Source organism: Centrocercus urophasianus, unplaced genomic scaffold, assembly GCF_019232065.1.
Source record: "Centrocercus urophasianus isolate 14NV4802_14NV808 unplaced genomic scaffold, USGS_Curo_1.0 seq_15, whole genome shotgun sequence".
In the NCBI taxonomy this organism is placed as follows: domain Eukaryota; kingdom Metazoa; phylum Chordata; class Aves; order Galliformes; family Phasianidae; genus Centrocercus; species Centrocercus urophasianus.
Window position 1 is genome coordinate 6,117,720 of NW_024884697.1, and position 19,802 is coordinate 6,137,521.

Consider the following 19,802-nt stretch of genomic DNA (forward strand, 5'->3'; position numbering starts at 1 on the left):
TGCAATGAGGTCACCCCGCAGCCTTCTTTTCTCCAGGCTGTCTTCATAGGGGAGGTGCTCCAGCCTTCTGATTACCTTCGTGGCTCTCCTCTGGACCCTCTCCAACAGCTCCCTGTCTTTCTTGTACTGGGGGGCTCCAGACCTGGACACAGTACTCCAGATGGGGCCTCACAAGGGCAGAGTAGAGAGGGATAATCACCTCCCTGTCCCTGCCGGCCAGCCCTCTTCTGATGGAGCCCAGGATACCATTTGCTTTATGAGCTGCAAGAGCGCACTGCTGGCTCATGTGAAGTTTTTCATTCCCTGGTACCTCCAGGTCCTTCTCTGCAGGGCTGCTCTCAAGGACTGCTCCTTCCAGTTCGTATGGATGCCTAGGATTCCTCTGACCCAAGTGCAAAACCTTGCACTTTGCTGTGTTAAACCTCATTAAATTCATGTGTGCCCACCTTTCCAGCCTGTCGAGGTCCCTCTGAATGGCATCCCTTCCATCCACCATGTCAACCGCACCACTCAGCTTGGTGTCGTCAGCTAACTTTCTGAAGATGCACTCAATTCCATTGTTGACGTCATTGGTAAAGATGTTAAAGAACAACAATGGTCCCAAGACAGACTCCTGGGGGATGCTGCTTGTTACCAGCCTCCTTTTATCAAAAAGCCACTGCAAATAGGAGAGACATGCATGAGTGTTGTAGTGACAAGCACTACATGCTAACAGTCAAGCCGGATGTGTGAAGATATTCATCTAGAGCAGAAATAAAGACATTTATTCCTACAGATACTAGAAAAATGAAATTCATATCATTTGGGGTTTTAATCAGAGGCCCCAGTCTGTGTTGAGTAAGTCTACTTCCTCAGATTGTAGAAAGTCTTCCACCAGGAGAATGTTTCTCTAGGAGAAAAAAGTGAGTGGCCCCATCCATTCTGACAAAGCACACTGAAAACTGAATTCTCCCCCTCTAGAAACCTGGGTGGCAACCAATCACCCCTTTTCAGCTGCACCATGACTACATTTGTTAAACTGGCTTGTACTCATTCCAGCAGAGCATCCCTGGTGCCTGGTACCAGCTTTGTCCCACAGTGATGAGCTGTGCCAAAGCCAGAGGGACTTATAGCTGGTATCGAGAGGGGTTGCTGGGAAGGGAAGAACTCCCTGAGAGGGAGAATCACCTTATGTGACCGAAAGGGAGGAATCAAAATCAATCTTTTCTCAGCAGCCCTGTGTGTCATAGCTTAGCTGACTTGCTGCCTTGAACAATGCCCGAGGAGCAAACAAAATTCTCAGAAATCCTTTCCTGGATTGCTCAGAGTCATTCATATTCATTAGTGGTTATCAGCACGCAAGCAAGACCCACATTAATTAAATATCTTTGGCATTTGGGAATTGCGGAGTTTGTTCTTGTTCTGTTTAAGTTTGCTTATTTATTAGGAGAATTAACTTATTCTGACCTAACTTCTTCTGACATCTTTTCCAGTTGCAGACAGGATTATAAGCAAGGTATTGGAAAATGCATTGACAAGGGTGGAGAGAGCATAGCAGGGATGTTGAAACCCTACAGTCCAACCTCCATTTTATGAAGTGCTTTTTAAGGCATCAAATAAGAAAAACATGGGACAACTTCTTCCTTTCTTGGCTCCTTCTCAAGAAATCATTCTACCAAGAATGCTAATTACCTTTGAACTTAAATCTAAATGAATTGCTTCCATTACCGAAACAATGCATGCATGTGTAGTTATTTTCAGTTCTTCAAAAATCAATTCACGGTGTTAACACATGGCAGTTAAAAACACTGTGGTCAGGGATGTGAATCTGCTGACAGACCCATTGTTAAAGGCAGATACCTTCATTCAAAACCACCACGTTCACAAAGTTCATTGCCTGATGTTATTTTTTTGATAGCATCACTCTTTGTTGTTGGTAACTCAATATCATTACCACAATGGCCTGCAGGGTCACATTTCAGCAGCAATCCTACAGTGACTCCATCTGAGCATTGATTTATTCCTTCATTTTTATCAGACAGAAAGCCTTCCTATTGCACCACTTTCCTTGTTAACTGAAGGATGGAAAAAAAAAATAAAAACATCTAAACTACTTCAAAAGCATGAGGTAATTTATAACAGGTATTATTTTACTGATATGAAACAACTGCTCCAAAGGGGAATAAACTTCAAATAATAATAATAAATAAATGGTTGTACACTTTTGCGTCACAAGCAAAACAATGTAGAAATCCTTTCAGTAGAAAGAAGCTACGGAAGTGTTGAAGAAAAGGATAGATGTGTTACTTAGGGACACAGTTTAGTAGTCAATATTGATAGCAGATGGGCAGTTGGACTAACTGATTGTAGAGGTCTTTTCCATTCTTAATGATTCTACAGTCCCATCTCTGCTGCTGCTATACTAACAGCACATGACACTTCTGCCTAAGCCAGGAGAGTTACAGATGTTTTATACGTATATTCATAATGAGGTGAAATTTTTATTAAACTTGCCTGTAGAAGCTATTGTAGAGCCTGAATTATATTTACTACAATATAATAAATTTTCAAAGCAGTGGTGACACCATGGTAACAATATTGATAATGTAATTATTCATGCCTCTAAAATAGAATCACATCTTTGTGACATGCAGCAGCACTGTGCAATAATTGAACACAATTAGGGTTCCTTTTTTCTAAGCAGGAGATGAGGAATTGAAAATACACTTCTCGGTGGTAATTTGAATCAGTAACTATTTACAGAGATCCATGGGAGGAATTAGCTGAACACAGCCCTTCTGTTTTGTTGTTTTGCTGTTGGAAAAGATCACTAAGATCATCCAGTCCAACCATCAGCCCATCCCCACCATGCCCAATAACAACATCCCTCGGTGCCACATTTACCTTCTCCTGAACATCTCCAAGTGATGTGACTCCACCACCTCCCTGGGCAGCCTGTGCCAATGCCTCACCATTCTTTCTGAGAAGGTTTTCCTAATATCCAACCCGAACCTGGTGCACCTTAAGGCCACTGCTTGTTCATTATCCATTGCTAGTGCCACCAACACATACAGCTCCTAACAAAGGCCGAAGCTACCTTGCTGTGACATACGTTGATGGAGCACAGCTGAAGCCAATTAAACTCCACTGTATTCTACACTAAAAGATGCATTTCCCTTCCAGGTTTTGCTAATGATAAGTCATTCTAAAACTATCCTTGTTAAAATTAAGTTTCTTCATTTAGTTTCCCCTATATATTGAGAAGGTATTTGATGGGATGGGACGGAAAATCTCATGGAAAAGGACTTAAGATGTGAATTTCAGACTGTTTTATTCACTTTCAGTGAATTCATACTTCAGCCTCTGAAAACGTAGAACAAGTATGTTACTATGACTGTGAGATCAGGAAAAAACACTATCTCATGTAGGAGAAACCTATTCCATTGAATTTGCTGAAGATATTGGCTGCATTTTAGCAGGCGCATTCAGCCTAGTCTGTGTCCATCACAAAGACTGCTCAGCATTTTTCACACTATGGGAAGTATGGTCAGGAAACACCTGAAGGGAGTTAATAAAGAGATCTCTATCAAAGGAGGCTTTTTTTTTTTTTTTTTTTTTTTTACCAAAAGCCCACTGCAGTCAATAGCATTACTCGCACGCTTAGTATTAAACATGTGCTTAAGTGCTTTGCTGGACAGAGGCCAGGTGGCTCAACACTTTGCAAAACAGAGCTGTAAGTGGAGCTTCCTGAGGTCTGGCTGCCCTTCAGCATGGCCCTCCTTGGTCTCACCATGGCTATCTAGGTATGTAAGGCAGGCTTATTTCTCAGCTATTCATATCAGTTCAGAAATGACCCACTGCCTTTGCTGTTGTGATAATGGATTCTCTAAAACTTCCTGGAATAAAGAAATGCAATTAATGTATTTGCTAAGAGAAACTTAAATTTGGGCTGTTCTGACTGTAGAGTTTGTCTGACTCTGCAGAAAATGAGCTGCAGAAATGTTGGCAGTGCAGTTTCCTCTTCAATGAATCAGGTGGGTCGTGTTAATCAGAAGACTTATGCTAGAAGAAGATGGCAAGAGAAAGCTCCTTGCATGCAAACAATGAAAACAATGAGCAAGGGGGTGCTTCAAGGCCCTGCAAACAGCAGTTGGATCTAGCTCAGCATCAGTTCTCAACCCTTAGAGGCCTCCATTTATTAAAAGCACCAAGCACATTTCAGTCTTTGCTTTTTGAGACACAGATGCTCAGAGAGGCTGTGGATGCCTCGTCCCTGGAGGTGTTCAAGGCCAGGTTGGATGGGGCCCTGGGCAGCCTGGTCTGGTATTAAATGGGGAGGTTGGTGGCCCTGCATGTGGCAGGGGGGTTGGAGATTCGTGATCCTTGAAGTCCCTTCCAACACAAGCTATTCTGTGATTCTGTGATGCTGATGCAGTCCATCCTCTTGTCTTTACACTCTGGCCGGTCTGGACCATAGGAGATTTACAGCCAAAGTATGTATGGTCAGTTTGATGGGGACTTGATGATTTTAGTAATCTTTTCCAACCTTAATTCTGTGATTCTATGATTCTGTATACCAAGACAAACCCATGTATTTCATGAAATAATGACAGGGGAAGAAGCGTGTGTGCTCCATTCTTGTGCAGATACAGTCAGTGCAGACACCGGCCCCTGGGCAGAGAGAAGCACCAAAGTCAAACAAGGAGCAAGCAAACCCAGTAGTGGAGCATTGTCCTGGGACAGAGAAGTTGGGTCTATTCCTAGGTTCTGCTTCATGTAAAATGTAGAAAAGGTGCTGAGTACTGAGAGCCAATCCAGAACTCACCTTTTTCAGAACTGCCAAGCTCAACTCTTCTGAGCACGCTTTAATACTTTGCTTTTCCATAGCCTAAATAGAGACACTGTACTACTTTTGTTCATATCATAGATAATGGCATTCAGCAATGATGGGGCTGAACTGAGAATGTATGTACGCTAAAGATGAAATTTCAGATGTTCAGGTGCAGATGAAAGGAAATGAGCCCCCTACATAACAGTCTGCGCTGAGATAAAGGAAGGGTAAAAAAAAACTTGCTTGCAACTGAAATTGAGAAGGAAGGGGGAAAGTTATATTTTGTTACCTTAAAACCCTGTCCTTTCATTTCTAGTCCTATTGCTAGAGTGACTCAGACAGGGGCTGTCTGGCTACAAAGATAAGGACAGATGTGATGACTGGTCTGTACAGTTAATGATATATGCTTTATTGTCAAGCTTCGTGTTATGTAAAGTCAATAAGCCTCATAGCTATCGATCATGTTGGGAAAGGAAATTAATTTGGACATGGCTTGCTTTGCAATATGATAGGTATGTCTGCACATCATCACCTGACAGCCCTGAGCTATTGTGCTTCCTTGATTTTGATGGGATGCATCTATCCAAAATCTGGATGAATAATAAAAACCAGTGGTGATCTTTGAGAAACATCAGAGTTGTGATCATGAATAGAGGGCAGTAGCTAGGAAATGACTTACAGGATCTTTTTTTTTTTTTTTTTTTTTATCAACATGGCATATTAATCAGTGTTAGAACAAGCACACTTCCACTAAGTTTCACACAGACAACTATTTTTGCTCATAAGCAGATTTACAGATATGAAAGTCAGCTGAAGATGTAAGGTTTGCAGGTCATAATCCTTACTTTGCCGATTGTGATTAAAAAAAAAAAGTTACAGTTATTACTACAAAGTTCCTTGCTGTTTTTACACTTACGTCCATTTCTCCATTAATCCATCATGAGCTGTGTCAGAAAAGCCCACAGATTTTAATCAGGTGGAAGTGGTTTGTTTTTCTGAAGGAAGAAATTTCCCCCGAACCACAGCACATTATGAATTTTCCATCCCTAGTAGATCGACCGAATGATATTTGAGTCACAGTGAGAAATGGAGCTGCATGGTTGGATGAAAGCAGTAAAAATAATCAAGCGCCTTGCTGAGCATGCAGTGTTGCTACTCTGCTTTGCTCCATCTCTTCATGAGTTACTATCAATTTTACTGCATCAAATGAGGGAAGATACTTCAGAAAACCACCTTGCAGGAAAGTACTAACTCTATATATGTGTTTGGACTTCTTTTGTGGGTAATTTAGATGCACAACTGATAAACAAACAGAAAACCTTTCTTGTTCCAATTTTTCAGTCTACTAGCTTGCAGTTTCTGGCTCGTATCACACAACCTGCAGACAGTCAGTATATACACATCCAAAGCAAACCAGCACAAACAAATTCTTCCATCAGTGCTAGTTGTTTGCCTGGAGTTTCGTTTGCCTACGTTTATAGCTGTGGAGATGGCATTAACAAAGCCAGTGGTAATAAGAGACCCTGTGGCTGCTCCCTGCAGGCTTCCTGCTACCCCAAGGCAGAATCCCTGCACCCTTTTATCTGTCTTTTCAGCCCTGACAAGTTTCAGGACCTCATAGAATCATAGAATCACAGAATCATTAAGGTTGGAAAAGACCACTAAGACCACCAACCACAACCCATTCCCACCATGCCCACTAACCATGTCCCTCAGTGCCACATCTGCCCTTCTCTTAAACACCTCCAGGGGCAGCACCACCTCCCTGGGCAGTCTGTTCCAGTGTCTCATCACTCTTTCTGAGAACAAATTTTTCCTAATATCCAACCCGTGTTGGATGTGTTCTATTCCCATCACCAGTCCTACCTATGGATGATCACACAATATTCAGAGGTAAAAAAAAAAAAACCTCACTCCTCAGGATCTGGCTATTTTTTTTGAGTGGGATCTGGCTTGACAGCAGAGCCTGTGGCTTTCTGAAACGCTCCAGATAGGGGATTGAGCCTGGAATCATCATGTGCAGGTAATTCTCATTTACTGCCCTTATAGCAAGCTTTAATCTTTTCTAAACAGCTCTCTATGGCTCCAAAGGGACACATCTGAATGGCCCCTGATAGGTTGTCATCATTTCGCTAATGGGGGTTTTAGCATTTGACTAATGGGCAGAGACCTAATTCCACTTCTCACTGCTGCCCTGCAGAAAGTGTGGTCCTGCTTCACTCCCCCGTGCCGGAGTCTCTCTGCAAGACAGGTGTGACATTAAAAACAGAAGTGCAGAAGGATCAACCCAAGACCCTTCCAGAGTTTAATTAATCTGAAGTCTTAATCCATCACAGTGGTGAGTAGAGATGGGTGAGAGAAGACTTGAAATATTTCCTCAGATTGATCTATGCAGTGTTTTTATTGTTTGCTTATGGAAGGCATTAGGATGCTGGGGCTTGGTGTTCTTCTTTCTGATGGTGAGGATATGAATGGACAGAGACTGTTCTCAGCGGTGCATAGAAAAAGTTGGACAAAATGTACGGAGCAAAAGGAGCAATGTGAAAAGTCCATTTGATTATTAAATGTATACATTTGGAGCAGAATGCCCTGACAATCTGTGTAATCACCATCACTGGAAATTTTCAGAACTCAGCTGGATAAAAAGCATCCAAGCAGCCTGACCCGATTTGCAAGTTAGACTTGTTGTGTACAGGAGGTTGGAATACAGACCTGTGTTATTCAGTCAGCCTGTGACTCCACAGGCAGTTCGGAAACTGGGCTGCTAACATTAACACACTGAGAATTACAGAACATCCAGATGTTAGATGTTCTCTTAAAACTAAACTCAAGATAGATGAATCACAGATCTTAAAATAAACAAAGAAAACCAAACTATCTACTTACTGAAAGAGTAAACTTGTTCTTTTATTCTCTGTGTCCATTTGGGAAGCTGAAGATGTAACTCAGATAGTGAGGTCTCCCACTCTCCATACACATAGCGTGTCTTCAGGGTGTAATTATAGGTGAAAAATCATATTTACAGAAGATCTTTATATTCAGTTATTTTCCTGGAAACCCTCTTTCCACCTTGGAGCCAAACCTCTTCAGCAGGCAAGTTCAGCATTTCCCACTCCAAATGTGTGGTAGTCTTCACTTTGAGAACACCTCTGTAGCTTTGGGCAGCTTAGATCTTGTGAACTTCATCTGGTCCTAATGAGGATTCATCCCTATTTAATTGGGAAACCATGTAAATATCTCAGTGCAAACCTTTTTTATGCATGATAGTTCACACCAAATTATGAAACAGCTGCACTTAAACGAGGAATTACATTGTGCCTCTCACTGCCGACTCATTTAAAGCAAGTTACAATAATAAAACAGTTGGAGGCCCTACTGCATTAGGCAGACCTAAACCCAGTGTAGTCTCCAGATGTATCTTTGAAGAATGTTTTGATTAAATTCTTAATTTAGATTACGTAAAACATCGCTCATGCAAAACCTGTAACTATCATAGAATCGTAGAATAGTAGAAACAAAGAATGGCTCAGGTTGGAAGATCATCTATCTCCAACCCCCTGCATTTCTAACTGAAAAAGAGGGAGAGAGAGAGAGAAGGTGAGGTTCAAACAAACATCAATAAATGAAGAGGCTGAGGGTGTTAGTGACTGAGATGGCAGCACACTGCTCAGCACAGACTAATTGACCTAGTTTTTCACTATCACATGATTACATTACCCCAGAAAGAGCGCCCTGACCTCACACCTGCTGAAAGAGAAGTCCTACATCAAACCCACATCCTGCCCTGAAACCACCAGGGGCTCTTAGGAGAGTGCAAAACATATTAACATTAAACAATGCTAATGCACATATGTTAACCCAACAGTGGGGATCAGGTGTTGAAATGTGAATCCAGAACGTGAGGTGTAATTGCCAAGTCCTGCCTATGCCTCTGATTATCCCAGGTCAAATCACTCCCTAGGCTTCCACCTGTAATTTTTTTTTTTTTTTTTTTTTTTTTTTTTTTTTTCCAGCTGATTTATGAGAGGTTTCTGCCCTGTGGAACAAGCAGGGGAAGTTGTAGTTACCATACGAGCTGAGATTATTTTTTCTCACAGCTCCATGATCCTATCCTTTTATTTCACTCTGGTACCACATTTTTTCAGCTCTATGTGTTGTGTGTGGAGTGTTGTGCATAATTGCTGGGAAAGCACATTAATTTTCTTTAAGGTGCCATACACCACATAACACATGTATCAGTAAAGTAAGCAATTTCACTGTAAAATCTATGTGTTTCATTATATGCTCCATATGATGTATACATTCTGTTGTGAAATGTTGCCCTCTGTTTGCTACTTAATGTTATGGTCCTCAGGAGGTTACCTTTACTTTCATGTGGCTGCTATACTAGATTTTTTTTATACTCACACAACCTTTTAAGACATACATGTTTTTTTGTTACAGGTACAAAAGGAGTTAGGTTCACACATTGCAGCTTTTATTAGCGCTCACAGAGAGGTCTCATTACTCTGAAAGAAGCAATAATACCTGCTTTAAGGCAAGGCTTCATCTTTTCAATAGCCATATACGTTCCTGTTGTCTGCACAGTAATTTTTTTTTCTTTTGATACTAAAACAGGAAATACTCTGAGAGAAAAAAAAAAAAGGTTTACTCTTTATTGACTTCACACAGCCTTTTTAATATCGGCCCAAGGGATGTAAAACACAGCAAACACAGGCTTCACAGTGATGGTGGGAGCAGCAGCGTCTACAGACAGCAGTCCTGAAACTACGGTGAAAAAATCAATTTTGGTCTATTGGAGTCAAAAGACAACAGGGTATAAATGAGAGGGGCAACTGACCTATTTTCTTAGAACAACTTTTCTAAGACTAATTAATTGGCTTGTGGACACCCTTTAAAGTCACAGCCCTACATTATCCATCACCTTGTCTCATTTTTTACACAGTTACACCACCACAGAAGACACACCAGCTGAAATAGGAGCAACGAAGCAATGAACTGGTGTCACAAAGTCCATTAAGCAGTCTTGGAAGTGATGTTTGAAATGAGACCCAATTTTCTTGGCATGGAGGAAAAGTGTGTCAAATTTGAAATCTGACAGGTTGCTTTGTGCACTGAGTAGCGTTGTGCACTAGGTAACAAGAGGTGGCTGGGATGCATGATGTGTGTGATAGTGAACAGACCCTGCTACAAGGAGCTTATAAGTGACCCGTCTGACATACAATTTTGTGGAGTAAAATAATTCTGTCCAGAGTGAATGTGCAATGCAGAAAGATGGTAAGCTGAATCCATGTTATGTAGCCATTCGGTATGTTTTTCCTGTCCTGGTAGCTTCTCTTCACAGTTGAGATGAGGGCCCTGCTGTATCTCCAGATCAGCAGCTTGCTCACTTTTTGATCAGTGGAGAGAAGGGTTCATCCAGTGGGCAATCCAAAATCTCAGGGAAAGTTAATTTTCTTCTGGAAATGTCTCAAGAGACATGCAGACCTCAAGGGATCTAAGTGTCATTAATCAAACAAGATGATTCTGGGTCAGCTTCCTCAAAGTCAAATATGGTGTGTGGGGCAGAAATCATGACTCAAAAAGGAAGTTTTCAATATACGTATTGACAGTAAAGAGTCGAAGCTGTGTGTTATCAACTGTAGGCACCCAATTTGCACCTAGATTTTAGGTATCAGTGAAGCTGCTCTGCTAACATAAGCATCTCTGTAGGGTTGATGAAGGAAAACCAAGTCCTCTACAGGCATTAGAATGACAGAATATCCCAAGTTGGAAGGGGCCCGTCCGGCTCCAATCTCCACACAGCTCCACCTCAAATCCAAACCCTATGTCTGAGAGCATTGGCCAAACACCCCTTGAACTCGGCAGCTCGGTGCCGTGCCCACTGCCCTGGGCCGGCTGTTCCATGCCCACCGCCCTCTGGTGCAGACCTTTCCCTAACACCCCCTGCCCCTCCCCTGGCGCAGCTCCACGCCGTTCCCTCGGTCCCTGTCGCCGTCACACAGAGCAGAGCTCACAGCTGCGCTCCGCTCCCTGGGAGGAGCTGCAGCCGCCGTGACGCCTCCCCTCAGCTCCTCTGCTCTGGGCTGAGCAAACCCAGGGCCCTCAGCTGCTCCTTACACATCTTGGTGTGTAAAAAGGTGAGTGCCTTTTTTTGTGGGGCTGCTCTCCAGCATCTCTTCCCCCAGCCTGTACGTCCAACTAGGAATACCCCATCACACGTGCAAAACCTGGCAGTTGCTCTTGTTAAACTTCACTCCGTTGGTGATTGGCCAAGTCTCTAATTTGTCAAAATCTCTCTGCAAGACCTCTCTACCCTTTAGGGAGTCATCTGTTCCTCCTAATTTAGTATCATCTGCAAACTTACTTAGTATGCACATCAGTCCTGCATCAAGATCAGTTACAAAGAGAACTGGCCCTAAAATGGCCATTTGAGGCAGAAGTACACTGTATTTCATGCACTGCATAGAAAAGATCTGAAGAAATGCAAAGCCATTGCACTGCACAGCAGAAGTGTGTTTTTGAGAAGATAGCGAGAGGGCATGTGTGAAAAGGAGCAGTTAGGATTAACACAGCCACCCGTATTTTGTCATTTATTAACTCATGAGCTCAGTGCTAAGCCTGTCTGCCCCAGTAAGGGAAGAGTTTTGCCAGGAATATTAATAAGAAGTACAATTTACTGTCCCTTTGTGCAGGTGCAACTTCTATCAATGTTAATGGAACTCAGATAAACAAATGCAGGAGGGAAAGTGGAATAAGAAGGAGTAGAAATGTTAGTGTTCAGATAATACCTCTCAAACATAGGCTTTAGACAGTGGGCTGTGATTTAACGCTGTCTTTCATACAAATAAAACATAGCAGACTTAATCTCCCCTTGTTTTTCAACTTCTATACTGTGCAGTCATAAAAATGCTGCCATTCTTGTAACTTGTTTTATGCTGATTCCATCGAAGGCATCTACTGGAGTACACAGAAAAACAGAGCAAATCCTCTAGGATTAAGGGCAGGATTAACATCTCTGGGTTGATAGTTACACCCATGGAGAGGTTAGCCCTATAAAACATTCAGAGGTAAAATACTGCAAGCAGTTAAAAGTTTGTGTTGCTGAAATTGCCTTTTGTATAAAATTCCTGTCATGTATTTACAAAAGCCCTTCCTCTACTAGATAATAACATATTACAAATTACAAATGAATGCAGCTGTATTTCATTATTAATTGTTACATATTCCCAAGCTGTTAAGTCTCATGGTCTGCTGATCATGCCTGACCCACAAATGGAAGTACTCAGAGCAATAAAATTTCACACACACTCAGTGTCCTTTCTAATTAGTGAATGAGTCATGCCCTGTGTCTGCAGAGCAGAACTGCACTGCCTGGGTTCCAAGAGCATCGATAGATGGATGTGTAGATGTCAATTCAGATTGTCCTGCATACCGCACTTTTGAAAGGATCAGAAAATCAGGAGTTCAGTTTTACACCAAAATTACCTACAGGAGTCTGTCTGGGGAGCTGGCTCTCTCAAGAAATGATCGGGGTTTTATTTTGTTTTCTCTCGTGGTTATACTTGGGAGGTTTGGATGAGTTTCACATTAGACTAACTCTAACTCTGCTTGTGTTGTTGCTTCTGTGTACGACAGTACAGTGTCCTTCAGATGGAAGTGGATGCAGGGAGGCTGTTTCCATGGGTATTGTCAGGACATCACCACATGGTGTACACAATTAGTTGTGATGTGCGAATTGCTGCTCAGCTAAAGGGCTCTCTGCTGACAGCAAAGTTTGCTCTGTGACTGAAGTGACTTGCTGCCAAGCAGTTCTGCTGTTCAAGAAAAAGAATGGACTAGTTTAAATGAGGTCATTAAGTCACTTGGCCAAATTCCTACCCCAGGCATTTATCCTGTATGTCTTGTCCAATTCTGTAACACAGACGTTAATTGAAAGCTGGATTTTGCCTAAGAGTGATGCGAATCTCATCCCCCCAAGCTCTCCGAACCACCAGGAAACTTGTAATTCTCAAATGCTCATGGACACCAAAGTGACCCCTTACCCATACTTTGAGGTATTGCTTAAATGCCCATTAAGTTATTCCAGCAAAAGTCAAACTACTTTCTCTATCAAACCCTTGACTCCTGATCAGAAGGACGGATGTATTTCTGACCAGCTGGCTGTCCTTTCTCTCTTTGTGCCTGGCAGTATCCCTCCCTCAGCCTGCCATGTGGATTAGAGGACAGTGGCAAGGGCAAAACAGAAAGGGAAAATAGCCCCAGATGACATATTTATTCTGTTCTGCTCTGATTTGCTGGACAACAGAAATTAAACTGTCCAAAAGGGAAGCACAGTTACTCAGAGTAACAGCTGGGTATGAACGCCATCACTCTGCTCAGCACATGGATTTTGCAGTCGGCCATTCCCGCAACACCCAAGCTCTGTGAGGAAACACTGAATCATAGAATCATTAAGATTGGAAAAGACCTGTAAGATCATCTTGTCCAACCATCCACCTACAACCACTTTTGCCCACTAAACCATGTTCCTTCAGTGCCACATCTACACATTTCTTGAGCAGCTCTAGGGACAGTGACTGCACCACTTCCTTGAGCAGCCTGTTCCAGTGCCTTACTACTCAGTTTTTTCCTAATATCCAACGTGAGCCTCCCCTGGCCATTCCTATTCCTTCTCATCCTATCGTTAGTTACATGGGAGAAGAAGCCAACCTCCTTTCAGGCAGTTATAGAAAGCAATAAGGTCTCCCCTGAGAGTCCTGTTCTCCAGACTGAACAGTCCCAGTTCCCTCTGCCACTCCTCATAAGACTTGTGCTCCAATTACATGAACTATTTTCCTCTGAGCAGAGCTGTATGAGTACACACCAGCTTCACATTTTGGCCAAATGGATAGTTTGTCCATTATGAAATCTTCATGCAGGTTCAGAGAGCTCAGCTGTTTTGATCCAAAGGGACTTGACTTTATGATCTTTGAGTCAGACCACGGAAATAATTACCAAAGAAATACACTTCCTGGCACACTGGGGTCATGCAAAGAGAAACAGAAATTAGGCTATCTAAAATTTTAATGGCTTCAGCATAGATTAAAATGTTAATTTGCCATCAGTCCTTTTCCTCCTACATTATTTTTTTTCTAATGGATCTCTAACAAAATTCCTTTTTAATCTAGTTGTACTTCTTCCAGCTTATTAAATTTATTTATATGTTGAAATTATTAGTCTCATTACTACTAGCAAGTGCAAGATGAAAGGATGAAAGAATGAAAGAACAGCAGAAATTTACATGACTGCATGAGGCTGAAGTGAGCTTTCACATACCAAGCAGCATCCCAGCCCCTGGTGGGTCTGTCGTGACTCACAAATGATTCAGACTTGTCTGTGGACCACACTCACATTGACAGACCAGAAACAGAGCACAAAGTGCAGAGAGTTGTGTTGTCTGTGCAGTTTCTATAGGCATTGACTGAACAGAAGGGAAAAGAGGTTATGGAGTTTTTGGTATGGAAGGAAGAAATTTTCCACTTGCCTGAGTTACTGTCCTTCGCTGACCTTTACTAAAGCCCTCTTCATGCCAGAACTTCCTAAGAACAGTCTAATTCATATAAATCTATGTAAAATGCACCTGAAAGTCACCTCTATGGACTTAGAGACGCATATAAGGGCTTTCTGACATCAGTGTCTTCCCTACACTATCCATGTCTCATTGTAAGCAAGAGCTTCCCAGGGCATTTTATTTGTCATTGTTCCTCCTCCCCTAGAAAAACAAGCAAGTAAACAAGCAAAAACAGGGGAATCCACAAATATTTTCATGGTTTCACATCATATGTACTAAAATGCTTTGTCTGTACATACAAGTAATACATCTAGCCATTTTCTCAACACAATATAAGACAGAGGAAATGGCTGGTTCCCAGAATGAAGAGGGATAGATGCAGTGAAGCTACAGCTATTATGCTGCAGTGCATCCAACCCAGAAGCAATTAAAGGCTGCCAAATTTGAATAGCCAATCTTCAAAAGATGTTCCTGGAAGTAGATACATGCTGCTTCTTCCAGGCTTCTGCTAACTGACTGGAACCTCCAGTAATACCAGCAGTAGTCCAGCTTACAGCTGGGGACACGATGTTTAGCACATAAGAAGTCTAAGCATGGATAATGTCCCACTAACAAGTACCAATTCCAAAGTTTTAATATTTCAAGAATGGGAAGAAATGTGGAATTTGGTATGAACTTGGAAGATCCTTTCATAAATATGTAAATGACTCAAAGCCACAAAGAGAGATAGCAGCCTCAAATCTCTCCTGAAATTTGGTAGTGATTAATGAGACAAGTCCATGAATTAGTCTTTTATTTCCTACTCAGAAATTTTTTTCAGTATTAAAAGGATGGAAAGTTAGCTGTGATACCTCTCCACATCTAAGAGATCTTATACTCTCAGTGCTGGATGAGGAGGTGATTTTGTGCAGAGAAGGTTTACTTTGGGGTTGTTAGTGAAGCTGCAATTCAATCGAACTCCTAATGAAAGGGTAAAGGTGGCCATAATGAATTCCCCTTTTGAAAAAAGGTTGATATGAATTCCTCATTTTCATAATGAAATAATAACACTGCCACTCTCTATCAGGTGCTGTGAGGTATAATAGGCATTTTGAGATATTTTGTTATTCTGGCAGCCAGAATCAGCTGTGCATGAGAAATAAGTATCGTATAAATCATTAAGAAACAGGAGCTTCATATCACGAAAGCACAGACCTACAGGACTGTTTATGTTGAAGAGACTTTCAGAGGTCTCTAGGTACCCTTTACAAAGCTAGATTAGATTCCTAACTAAATCATCTTGCTCTGGGCCATGGCCCACTGTTTTGAAACTTTCCAAGAATTTTCTTATACCCAATGTGTGACCATTGCACCTCTGAGAAAGTACAGCTTTATCTTCTGTATAAGCCACTCTAAGAATCAGAAAGCTGATGTCACATCCTTCTTAATCTCTTGGAAGATAAACAAAGCCAGTTACCACTGCTTCTCCTCTACAACTTGTGCTCTTCATAGCCTTCAACTCTCTCCAGTTTACCAATAAATCATTATCCTAGTATAGAAATGCAAGGTTTTTACATATGTGCAAGACACTGGATTTCAGATCTGCCATACAGTTATGTTACATATGTCTATATAAACCATATAAAGCTAGTTTAAGCATGTTCATCAGCTTCCAAATGTTTTAGCTCTATACATTTCTGTTTTAATCCTCTTAAGTCATATAGTTCGGACACCTGGCTTTGCAGATGGTCAGACAATAAAAATATAAAGATATTCCTGGTACATCTGTTTAAACATTTACAAAATAGCATCTTACTAAAATTTTCAACATATGTAGACTATTACTAATATTCCTAATTCACAGTAGTGTCCGATGGCACCACACATTCAGCGGTAATGCATTATGGTGCAGCACTTCCCTGCAGGAGGAAATCAAGTAGTCTTAAAGAGCTCGGACCAAGGAGTTTTCAAACAATGCTATACAAAAAACAGGACACAAAAAAGGGGAAATGGTGTGTAGGTATGTATTGTTTGCACAAATTGTCACCAGAACGGCCAGAAATAAGTAAGCCTTCAGACTGGCAGACAGTTCTACATGTCTCATTGTTTCCTGCTTCCCACCTTTGAGTTTTGTTAGGATATCTACTGAATGACACTTGTTGAAGTTTTCTGAATCCCTCAGATTTTGTGAGAATTATGAAATATGAAGTGACCATTTCAAGCTTAAACCAAGAAATCCCTTATTTCTCGTCTCACCACTGCACACATTTCTGTTGTGCACTCCTTTCTGGTACTGTTTGTGCCAGAGCTGATGCTGTACACCCTGATATTACCCTAATTTCATATATTTCTGAGCAGAAAAGAAAATCACACCCTTGGATTAATTTTATATGCATAGGTAAAGGCACTATATCTAATCGTCAAAATGAAAGCTTTTCTCAACAAAGCAGACTGTGAGGCCAAAATGGATTTGATAATTCAGCAGAAAAGCATTAGCAGCAGAAGTCATCAAACAGACATTTCGCCTTACTTGCTGGAACAGGACTACAGGGACTCCAGTGGACAACAGTGTCAAATCTTCTCATTCACAAGTTCAGAATTTTTCTCCATCTTCTATTACCATCTCTGTTTTGGGCAACTAAATAGGGCAGAAGAAAGAAGCCCTCCTAAGCCAGAAACCTAAATGGGATCACCAGGTATGAACAATAGGAGTGATTGTGTGGCTTTCTCATCTGCCTGTCTACACAGCAAATCGGTCAGTTATCTCTTGACATGTTCAAGGAGTCTATTTGTAGCACAGCAGTCCCTCCATCCCAGCTTCATGTAATCTCTTCATCCCCTGAGAAAGTCTGACATATTTAATCTAAATACATCTTCCCCTTGCAGAGGAGAGCTTCACACACAGATGGCTGCTCAAATGTGCATCATCTGTTGGTGTTTCAGCAGTTTCAGTCTGTGAGTTAAAGATTTTCCTGTATCTCCTGACATTCGCTCCCATTGCATGGCTCCCACTCTTTGCAACCTCTGGGCTCCAGTTGAGAACTCTTGGAGATGAACTGTCCTATCTTCTCATGCAAGGAGCCCAGCAGTCATTAGAAAAGCTGTTTAAAAAAGTGGCAGCTCTTACAGGCAAGTGACAGGCTGGGAAAGACCTGCTAAGGATGAGGTGTATTTTAATAACTCTCTCTCCTACCCATGGTGCCTACAATAGAAACACAGCTAGCTTAATGGGAAGGCAAACCACAGGCTGAGTGAGCAGAGACCAAAGAAATGAATGTAATACATAAAATAAAGCTTTTGATATTGTGGTACCAAATGGATTACCCAGAAGAATGTGCTGAAAGGAAACAAGCATCTCCCATTCAGTATTTATACATCCCTAGATAACAGCCTTCATTGAGATGGATTTGTCAGAGTTACAGTGCTGAGCATCCTTTTATGGTTAGTTTCTCAATTTTATGCCTAGCAATAAATGGAAGTGATGCTTTCTATTAGCAATGTACAACAGCTGGATTTGGCATGAAGTTCAAAATCTGATTCCAAAATGGCAGCAATTTATGAGACTTTGACAAAAATACATAAATGCAATAAGAAAATATTGATTCCTCTGACTTTCACTTTATAGATTTGACACATGCACTTATGGCCCAGTATAAACAAACAATAACAATAATAGTAGTGATTAATTTCCTTCTGAGCTTTCAGATCTCGCCTTTGAAATTCTGCATGGCTTTGTCTTATTCAGAACTTTGCTTACAACACTGTTCCTTGTGAAGCTCTTCATTGCCAGTCCAACAAAAAGGGATTTCATGATTACGGAAACATCTCTGCTAGGATCTTAAATTTGGGGCAACAATGAGCATGATCCCCAGGAGCAGTTCATGATGACTGGTATCTATCTTAGCATTATGGACATAAGCTTGTTTGCTTCACAGATGTCAGATAAACTTGATCAGGAGTGTTGGTAAGAATCATAGAATCACAGAATCATACAGGTTGAAAAAGGCCACTAAGAACATCCAGTCCAACCATCAGCCCACCTCCACCATGCCCACTAACCATGTCCCTCAGTGCTTCATCTACCATTTTCTTGAACCTGCAGGGGTGGTGACTCCAGAATCTCCCTGGGGAGCCTGTTTCAATGCAACACCATCCTTTCTAAGAAGAAATTTTTCCTTACATTCAACCTGAATCTTTCTGTGTGCAGCTTAAGGCCGTTACCTTAACATCTTACCATTAACCTCTTGTTCTATTGTTATTACCTCGGAGAAAAGGCTGACTCCCACCTCAGCACAGTCTCCTTTCAGGCAGTTGTAGAGCATGATACAGTCTCTCATGAGCCTCCTTTTTTCCAGACTGAACAATCCCAGTTCCCCCAGCTGCTCTTCCTATGACTTGTGTTCTGGAGTAGAAGAAACATTACTTTTTGCTCCAACTGATTGCATTGTGTGAATAAGCTGAAGTTTTCTGAATTTGAAGTATTTTGTCAGAGAGGGTTGAGAGTTGGCCCTGAGTATCTCAGAAGATTTAAAGAACGAAGGGAGACCTTCCATCATTCCCCTTATCAAAGAGGAATGCTTAGAGATGCAAGCTAAGAATGCACAGATGTAAAAGTCCAAGAGGTACAGCACACCTTGTGTTCTTATTTATTCTTTGATCTTTAAATTCTCTTGATTCTTGGGTCTCCTTGATGTTTTCATAAGGCACAGATCTGACAGCATGGAAGTTCAGCTTCTTGGTCTGGGAATCCAAAGGATTTTTTAAAAATGGAACTTATCATGACTTGTGTTTGAGACTGCACAGAAACAGTGGTGCATAGGATGTTGTAGACCAGCGCTGAAACCAGGGATGGGCATTCCCAAGAGAATTATTTACAAAATGCACAAAGAACTCTTTCCAACCACAGCTGAAGAGTTTGGAACACAGACTTGTCTTTTTAGTTAGAAATTACGGACTCTCATAAGCTGTATTTCATTTAAAAGTCTTTCAAAGACTGGAAAATTGACATCAAAGACAACAAGCAAATGAAGTGTCTGAAAGGAAAGACGATTTTTAGCTTTTTAAAATGCTACCGAAATTCAATATACTGAACACAAATATTGCCACGAGGCTCAGAAATTCTGCAGTTTTTTTCATTTGATTCACTTAATTGCCATTCATACACCTGAGGGGACATTGCTCAAAAAAAATCTTTATTAGAATGTCATTATGCCCCTAACTTTTTAACAAAGGTTGGAAAAAATTTGCAATATAAATCAGAGATCACTGAATCACTCCCTAGAATAAGAGAACACAAGTCCTATCTTAATATTTTAAACTGACCAAAAAAAAAAAAAAAAAAAAAAAAAAAAAAAAAAAGGACTTCCTTTTGAAGATGAGTGAGACAAAAGAACTTCCAGATCTATTTTTATGCATGGAGGGAAGCAAAAGATGGGAAAATGTCTTGGTTATTTTCTTCCT